Source organism: Rhyacophila brunnea, unplaced genomic scaffold, assembly GCF_057557595.1.
Source record: "Rhyacophila brunnea isolate RB1 unplaced genomic scaffold, BYU_Rbru_1.0 scaffold_68, whole genome shotgun sequence".
Classification (NCBI taxonomy): Eukaryota; Metazoa; Arthropoda; class Insecta; order Trichoptera; family Rhyacophilidae; genus Rhyacophila; species Rhyacophila brunnea.
The window spans coordinates 1,170,030-1,180,111 of NW_028233337.1; the positions used below are offsets into that span (position 1 = coordinate 1,170,030).

General features: G+C 25.4%; 1 pseudogene; it reads left to right on the plus strand.

Moving 5' to 3' along the window:
• Window positions 1–8,538: 8,538 nt before the first annotated feature.
• LOC147065011 (uncharacterized) lies at window positions 8,539–9,681 on the plus strand (annotated as a pseudogene).
• The last annotated feature ends 401 nt before the right edge of the window (window positions 9,682–10,082 follow it).

The following is a 10,082-nucleotide window of genomic DNA, read 5'->3' on the forward strand; positions in this document are numbered from 1 at the left end:
CCAAGAAATTGATACGAATCAATATTTTAGTGACAAACAGAACAGTATGGGTATGTATGGAAACGATAATGACCATTTATATGCATATGGTATGGATGTAGGATCATGTGTTGTGGAAAATGATACTAATTATAATGCACGAAGCATGTTTAAAGATTTTGGAGATAATGAAACCAATGGGTTTCAAAGAAATAACTATAATGATATTGCAAGAAATAATTATAATGGAATTTATATTGATAAAAATGGATCTAAAAACGGCATGGTGCCGAGAAATGATGAATATAATCAAAGAACAATCGGCGCAGCTCAGACAAACGAACCATACATGCCCAAAATATTTTTTGAAAATGACAATTACACCGTTTCATCAGGAACAGGTAACATTGAAAATGGTATTGGTGTTGATCCGAAACAAATTTTCAGTCCGGCAATAAAAAAATTGCATGATCTACCTCAAGGATACAAGCAATCACAGCAAATTTACACGAACCAAATAGAACAAATGCAACCATCGCAAAGAACACCAAACCTCGGAGGATTATCTAGTGAATACTTCATGCATGGTAATCCTTGGTTAAATAGAAAAAAAAGAAAAAACAATCCCTTGCTTTGGCAATATATGCAACAAAATAAAGATTTTCATCCGGGACTTATACATCCGAGACAATATTCTTCAATTGATTATGTTCAAGGAATGGACAGATCACAAAAGATGTTCTTAGGATGTGTAAAAAGACAACATGTATTTCCAGACAAAAACACTACAAATTATACCGTACTCCCCTTGTTTTTGAATTCAACTTCATACTATGAAAATCACATACAGAATCAGGAATTCGAAAAGATTGCCAGTGTATTTATCGAAAGAACGAGAAACTTCGATTATGAAAATGTTACTGTTCAGCAATTAAAAATTCTAATGAAAGAATTCGGGCTAAACCATACCGGTAAAAAATCTGAATTAATTGAAAGAGTAAAGTCTTCGTTAACTACATTGAAGAGAAAATTAGTAGACCGGAAATATAACCCAACAAACAAGGGTAAACAAACATTTGGTGATGAAAGCCATACAAACGCAGTACAAAACATTTCCCCAGTGAATAAGAATACAAATGTACGTAATAATATTGTAAAAAATGCTATGCCTTTTTTCCCCACGAAACAGCCTGCAAATAAAAATATTGACGGTAAAAATCCATCAAAACCGCCAGGTACAAATGATAAATTTGAAATCGGTCGAGGAAATTTCGGAGAACCGAATCCTTATGATGATTATTTGTTTTTTTGATTTTAATATAAAACCTGAATATAGAATATATAGATAGAATAAATATGTGCCATTAGATGACAAATTTATATTTTTTTAACAATTAGTTTTTTTATTTTGGTTTTGTTTTAAATCCTGATATAAAATAATTCACAGAAAAAACATGATATTTTTTGAATTTAAAAAAAAAGTGAGAACTATGAAGAAAGGGATTTAAACATTATCAAAAATAAAAACCGTAAATGTATAACCTGTATATATTATTTAGAATATATGGAGTATTTATAAATTTTTTTTACATAATTTGACAAATATGCACAGTATAAGTTAAACTTAAGCAATAAATTAGAATCCAAGCATATTTAACGTTTTGAGGATATTTATTGCAAAAATTATTTGTTAAAGTTTGTATAGAGTTAAATAGGGCATTTTTTAATTTATGAATATTTTATACAAAAAAAACTTAGAAACTAAATCCTTTAACACAGTATAAATCACAAGTAACCTTCTGTTGCAAGATTTTATTTTTAAGAAGTTTCAATTATATGTATCTATTGGTATGCATATAAAATAAATATATTATTTAGTATTTAAAATATATATATAACCTTTTTAACAATTACATAAAAAACAAATTTTTGGTCATATCAAATCACAAAATAATATTTTAAATAAAATATCTAAGTAATTTTAGAATCCAGCAAAATCTCGTGAATCGAAGGAAAATGCGAAATTTTTTTAAAATATATGCTATTTATTTAAAGGATTCTGAAGAAGGATTTTTCAATAAGAATCTTAGTATAAAATGAAGAAAAAAATTGTTTGAACTTATCTTTTTTAAAGCAGTAGTTTTCAAAAAAAGACTTTAAATTACTTTTAGATGCTCTATTGGCATTTGAAGCGTTATTACAAAATGAATCTTATTTTCTGGATAAATTTAAAATTATCTTGGAAATATAATCTGGAAATTCATCTGAAATATTGGGCTGAATTTTCTAATTCTTGTTATTAAGATAATGTTTAGCTCAATTTTTTTTATTTTGGCTGTATGTATTCAGGAAAAGTCAACTTGATTTTTAATTATAAGATTGAGGAATATATTTATATTCCTTAAAAACTAATTTACTTTTTTTTATAGAAGACTTTGAGGATTTGAAGAAACGTTTTATTTCTGTTAGATGTTTAATACACGGGCATTATGTTATTTTCTGTTTACAATTTAAGTAAAAAAATACGTATATTAGGAAAACATATATTATTACTTGATCAAGGTTTTAATTTACAATATTTCTAATCTAGGTGTTGAATCAAGCTTTCTTTATATGTATAAAGCATATTTATATTTGAAAATTATCTATCGAAAAGCATTTTGTTGTAAAATATTAGGTTTATAGATAAAACTGTATATTAAAATGATTTATATAGATTGTGTGGTATCCTCTTATTTTTTTTTACTTTGTTATAATCATCATAATATGAAATGTTTAGTGAATAATTTTAATTGTTTCTTATTTAATAGATATTATTTTATTACAAAATAATCTAAACACAGAAATATCTAGAATTTTTTTGGTTTTTGTATGTACGGTATATGGATTTACTATTTATTCTTAGTGTAAAAACACAAATCTTCAGTAATTTCTATATCTAAAAAATTTGAATTTATGCTAAATCGTGGTATCTTCGTTTGATTGTAGCTATTTTTTATTTTAGTATTTTAAAGTTAAGGTTGTAAAAGACACTAAAATCCTATATTAGCATATTCTTTAGTTTAAAAAAAAGAAATTTTAAAGTTTAATTTATATTTTTCATGGCTGATTTGTTTGCTGATATTTTAATATCCAATGTTATCAAGTGAATGATTCTTCATTACATAACAAAAAAATTAAATACTAAGCTATTACAGCTAGAAATGACATAATATATTCATAATTGTTTTCTACTTTGTTTTTTTGTTGCGATTTGGCTATTCCCAATTATATGCAAAATAAATACCAGGCTTATTTATTATTTCGTTGTATTGTAGTTTCTGCTGCCATATTTTTAACAAGATAGACGCAATTTACTATTAATATGTGAGCTGTAGGCCTTAGAAACACAATATTGCAAGTCTATTCTAGGGTTCACATAAATTATTGATGGTGTGTCTATCTTTAAGGCATATATTTTAAATTTTTTGTGATTATTTATTTATAATTATCAAAAAAAATTGCTTATTGAATGCAGAAATTCATGTGCCTATGTATATCGATAGATACATGCTTAAATTTTTGTAAATACATAGAAAGTTTTGAAAAAATGCAGGATATTGAAAATGAGTCTTCGACTGTAATAAAATATTTTCTTACATAATTATTGGATATATTATATTATACTTCAAAGCATTGACACTCTATTAATTCACAAAATATCAATTCAAAATCAAAATATAGCATCAGAAATCTTTATTGGTTATAATACGTGAAACTTAAAAAATGCAAATAAAATTATGCGCCCATAAGGGATGTTAATGCCGGTAAAAGGTATCGTAATTGGATCAACGAGATCTTATTTACCAAAATAATTGCATTTTTGTTTTACAGAATCAACTTTATTTTTTTTACAACAAAACGATCAATTTCCCACCTTGAAAATATAGCAGATAGAAGTTCTAAATGCAAAATTTAGACTTAAATTTGTTGGCTAGAGAAGTTTTATACCCCAATTTATGTTTATAGCTCTTATGTATAAATAAAATTGCTATTTTTTCTTAATTTTAATTATTTATTGAAAAATAATCTTATTATATTCGAATTTTGTTTCCACTAGTTTTAATTTCTTCATTTTTGTACATTATCAATAAAAAATCATTTAATCAGTTGCAAATATCGTATCAAATGCAAAATCTTACGAGCGATGATCTTTTTCCATGTTTACCTTAAAATATAGTACCTTGAAATAAAGTGAATATATATAAAAATAAAATTTGTTTAATTAAAGGCAAATGCTGTTATTATCCAATAAGCTATGATTTAGTACGGAATTCCTACATATATTTTTAGATTATTTAATAGACTATTTTATTCATCGATAAGTTTTGCAAAAATGATAAATAATTGCAATAAAATTTAAGAATAAATTAAATGTGTTAAATGAATTTTTATAAACGAATCTTAAAATCATTAAAAATAAAAACATAAATTGAACTTCAAAAATATTAGTAGTGAATATGAATAAAAGGTGTTTTTTTCATTATAATATTTTACTATCTTGACGTTTAAGTCCTTAGAGTTCTTGACTAACTATTTGCGTCATATAAATGTTTACTTTCTGTATGTTGATTTAAAAAACCAATCTGTAATTTATATTTTTTCTACTTAAATTATAAAATTATAATGTATCACAACCAAAACATTATATTTAAAATTAAATGTACATAATGGGCACTTCTTGTGCGGTAGGAATCTGCTATAATTTTATTTGGATCCAGTTTTATGGAACTAACCAGAATATGTTTATTGATGTACAGTGCAAAATATATTTCGGCATTACATTATAAATAGTATAAATATTTATAAAACCGAAAAAATTCTTTGGTTTATTTACGATTATTTATGGCTTGTTAACCCGATTTAATAGATACCAGAATGTCATTTAAGATATTTAAATAAAGAACATAAATTTATTGCATTTTTCTTTCATTCATAAATTATTTTTCTATATTTAAGAAATTTAACTAAATCTATATTTTATTGTTTGACTTATTACAATAAAATCATTTTCCAGTGTTATAGTATGCTTTATACGCGATAAAATTATTTTTTGAGATTTCTAAGACGTTTTTTATTTTTTTCAATCTATATATTTTATCTATATTGTTTGAATAATAATTTTTATCATATCTAACATTGATACAGACATATTGTATTATAAATGATACCAATATATTAGTAAGATGTGTTAACTTCTTTATATATCGATTATTTTTTATTAATTTCAATTTTAAGCATTACATTCTATCAAACTAAATATAACATGAAAAAGCTCGTCTGAAAACCTTTTTTAGATACTGAATCAATTCAATTAAAAATATATGTGGCAAATAAATACTAAGTTTTTGGTAAAAGCCGATTATACTATCAGTACCATTCGAAAAAAAAATAGAAGTAAAATGCCTAAAAAATTATGATTTGAAAAACTATAATACACGAAAAACTTAAAATAAAAAATAAAATTATACATAAATACTGGTCAGTTACTTTAATATTCTACAGATAATTTTTATAATTTAGATATAATTTATCTGGTAAGATATGGATAAATATCGTGTGTGCTATTTTTTAAATCTGTTCAATTCCACTTAAAAACCTTCATGTTCCTTAAAACACACCCGAAGTACATTTTTTTTCTCGAATATATCAGTTAGGCTTAACTTGAAGCATGGTTTTTTCGGGGAAGAGAATACATATGGCCATATATTTATACACAATCCCTTATTTTCTTATATAAAAGTCTTTCTAATATAGAAGATAAATTTATTGGCGACTTTTTATCTATCCTGGTTGCTAATAACTTCTTAATGTGCCTCACCTTATCTATAAATTTATACGTATGATAATCGAGTCAAAAGGTTAGTTTTGGTTTCAATGTTTAACCAGATTCATCTTATTATGCATCATAATAATTTATATAAAAAAAAACACCAAATGGTAATATCACCTACTATCTAACATATCAAGTATGTTTAATACAAATAGATCAGAAACTTTTTGCGGTAAGTCTGCTTAAAATATCTATCATGATTAGAAATACCCTTTTAATTACTTTATTTTTGAATTATTCAAACGTGAAAATTTAATAAGAAATATTTTATAAAATCTATTTGATACATCTTTTGGCAAGTTAGTAAAAAATAAAGAAAAATAAAATGTTTTAATTGAGATTGTAAGCACATTTTCAGCTTATATATACCTTTTTATTTATTTCAAAAAGAAATATTATGCTTATTTTTTTATAGTCAATTTTAATATGATAAGCAGGTATATAAAATTATTATGCGAAATATTATTTTAGAAAAATGCAGAAAAGGATGTAATTTATATGTTTCATATGCTTTAATTGCTTGTACTTTTCATATAACATGAAGTTTTTTAAGAAATTATTACCTCGAAAAATCTTAATTTTCGAAAATAATTAAACTTATATAACCAATAATTTGACATTTTTAGGTGTAAATGTGCCTGTAACTATCATAATTTCACAGAAAATATGGTTTACACGGCACATATATTAAATATTAATCATTTTAATAAGTTCTAATGGTATAATCACACGAGTTTCCGAAAATGAGGCATAATCTATTAAATTTAAAAGAAATATTTTTAATATACGCTGATAAACTAAGCAAACATCTCTAATCTTTATCCAGTAAACAATTTATTTATATGCACGATTTTGATAAAAGTCAAAAAAACCAAGAAGTCAAACATTACTTAATAAATTCTAATAAAATACTTTAATGACTTATATAATCTTACTTTTTTAAATACATACCGATTAAAATATTTTAATGGTGATTCATCTTGCGTAATTATACCCCTATTATAAAAACAAATTTATTAAATTCTCAACATCCGAGTTATCATTAATCTACAAGTGTTCTTAAAGATTATGCTATATGTCGTAATATTGGGTGGAGTCGTAACAACAATATCATAAAATCTACCAGATTATTCTCGGATTCACAAGCCCAATCGAGGGCATATATACAAAATATAGGATTAAATTCACACTATATGATTAAGGAGAACCATTGAATTACTTGGTCTTGAAAGGATAAGAGGTATCGAATTAAGTATAAGAGAATATAACCAAGTGTATAGATATGATGTGCCTAGGAGAAATAAATCACGTTATGCTTGAAGAAAAAATATAAAATTACAAAATCAAAATTTAAACATAAATAAGTTATCAGTTAAATTCACAAATTTAAATTTATATATTTTTTTGAAAAAGTTAAGCACAAACATAATTTCCGAAAACATATTCAATTGATACAGTGGTACATTTTTCGAAAATCAATCATGAATTCCCATAGGTAAGACATAAATATTCCTATGGATATGAAATATATTTACAGATTGATTTTATTTTTTTTTACTTTTTCCAAAATTAAAACTTTGATGGATCTTCAGAGCTGCTAAATTTATATTTCTTTCAATCAAATACACTTCAAATCTTTTTCTTATTTTCACAAATCATTATCTTAAGTCTATCTATCACCCAAATATAGCATTTTCTCGTCTCGTTATTTTGTACAGCGATTCTTCATACCCTTACCCTTCAATAATTATTAATAAAAGTATCCTCCTCACAAATTTGTATTTCTTGCAGTTAAACTTTTAATTTCAAGACTGATTAATTGAAGTGTTCTCATGACTTCGTTTTCATTGAATTACAAGCTCTTTAATATCCAACCTATGGTATTAGTTACCATATTATGAATTCTCTATGGCGTACTTCTTTATTATAAAGGTTATCTATGTGATAATTACCATAGTTTTCAAATATATTCTGATTATAAAAGTAAAATTCTTAATGTGGTTGATAAACTTCCCTGGATTTTTTTTTGCTTAAATGTTATTTTTAAATAAAATCATATTAAGTTTGAATTGATGTTATTAGTACATTATAAATATCATTTTTCTACCGAGGTTTTGAATGTTCATTACTCGATTTATGAAAATATGTAATATGTTCATTTTCTTGAATAATCTATTCAGGATTGATTATGCTAGTTTTATATATTTAATACAGCCAGATACAATAAATAAGAAATATAAATTATCTAATTAATAATAATATTTGAATCATTTGTGTTGAAAAGATGTATTTTTCATGCAGCCAGATACAATAAATATGCTAATAGACTATTTATTTAAAAATAATATTCGAATCATTTGTGCGTGAATATAAAATTCTCATACATCATGATACAATAAATATGCGATATAAATTATATTATATTATTTTATATTCATTAATTTGAATTGAATTTGCTGTAATATGAAAATATTTCATCTCCCTTACAAGTAAATTTCTAAATATTTTAAAATCTACGGAATACATTTAAAATTAATGCATACATTTTAAAATATAATGAATACATTCAAAGATTCTTTAACTGTGTTTATGAATTTATTAAGATATTTTTACATCCATCAAATATTGGAGATGGTATTTTATTTAATCTGGCCTATTTAAAATTTTATATCCCATTTTCAAAAGAAATGACAGAGAAGTTATATTTTTCGCGAGCAGGTAAAAGTCACAATCTTTCGATGGGGATTGTAGGTTATCCAAATGTAGGAAAATCTACACTGTTTAATGCACTCACTAAACAATCGGTACCCGCTGAAAATTATCCATTCTGTACTATTGATCCATCAGAAGGTCGTTTAGTAATTAAAGACACACGAATCGATAAACTTGTCGAAATTTATAAACCAGCCAACACCGTAAACGCCTATCTTCATGTAACCGATATTGCCGGATTAATAAAAGGAGCGAGTGAAGGTGAAGGTCTAGGAAACAATTTTCTTGAGCATATACGACAAGTCGATGGTATTTTTCATGTGGTTCGGTGCTTTATTGACAAAAATGTAACTCATTTCGAGGATCTTGTAGATCCAATACGAGATATAAAAACTATAAATGATGAACTTCGTATAAAAGATAGTCAATTCATTGCTAAGAAACTCGAAAAGTACCGCAAAGAGGTTCGCGCTAAGGCTCTGGATAAAAAGATTGCGATGGAATTGGCAACTCTCGAAAAAGTAAGCGAGATTCTGCAAACTTCATGGCTTAAAGAAAGCCAATTCTCTTCTAATGACGAAATCAAATTCATTAACACACTTAATTTATTAACTACTAAAAAAGTTGTGTATCTTTTTAATGTAGGCGAAGATGAGTATCTTGAAAACAAAGATAATGAACATACTAAAAATGTCGAACAGTTTTTAAAATCAGATAGTGGATCTGATAATGTCATTTTAAAGTTTTGTGCTGAATATGAATTACGAAATAGTTTGGAGGGTATTTATACACCTTTTATGAAAGATCTAGTCGTTTTAGGGTATAAATCACTAAATTTGATTAATTTTTTTACTGCCGGAAAAGATGAAGTTAAATCTTGGACAGTAAGAAGAAATTCTAAGGCTCCACCAGCAGGTGGTGTAATTCACAGCGATTTTGAAGATTATTTTATTATGGCAGAAGTCATGAATTTCGAAGATTTAAAGACGTTGGGAAAAGAATCAGAAGTCAAGAAAGCTGGAAAATACTGTCAAAGAGGGAAGGTTTATACTGTCGAAGATGGTGATATTATGTACTTCAAAAGTAATCCCCCAAAGAGTGCTAAAAAAAAGAAATAAAATCATCTATTTTAAAAAATACTATTGGCTTCATTGAAATTTTTTATATATTTACTTTATTTTTAATCAAAAAAAACATATGATAGCTGGCTCCATGTAATAATAATATATCCTTTACAATTTCCTTCACTGCTTTTATTTATAAATCTTTTTATTCATACCTAATAGCAACAAGTGTCTCTTTAAAAACAATTATACTTCTTCTAATTGCTAGCTCTTCTTATTTTTAATAATCTGTTTTCTCCTTCAGAGATTTTTATTCCGATATCTTTCTTGTGCTTCTTCTAATCGTATTTGTCGTATATAATATATAATTATAGTACCCCTCAGTGAAACTATGGACCGATCTAATAAACAGTATTTAAACGACAGTATTATTTAAAATCAACCCTAATGCCTCT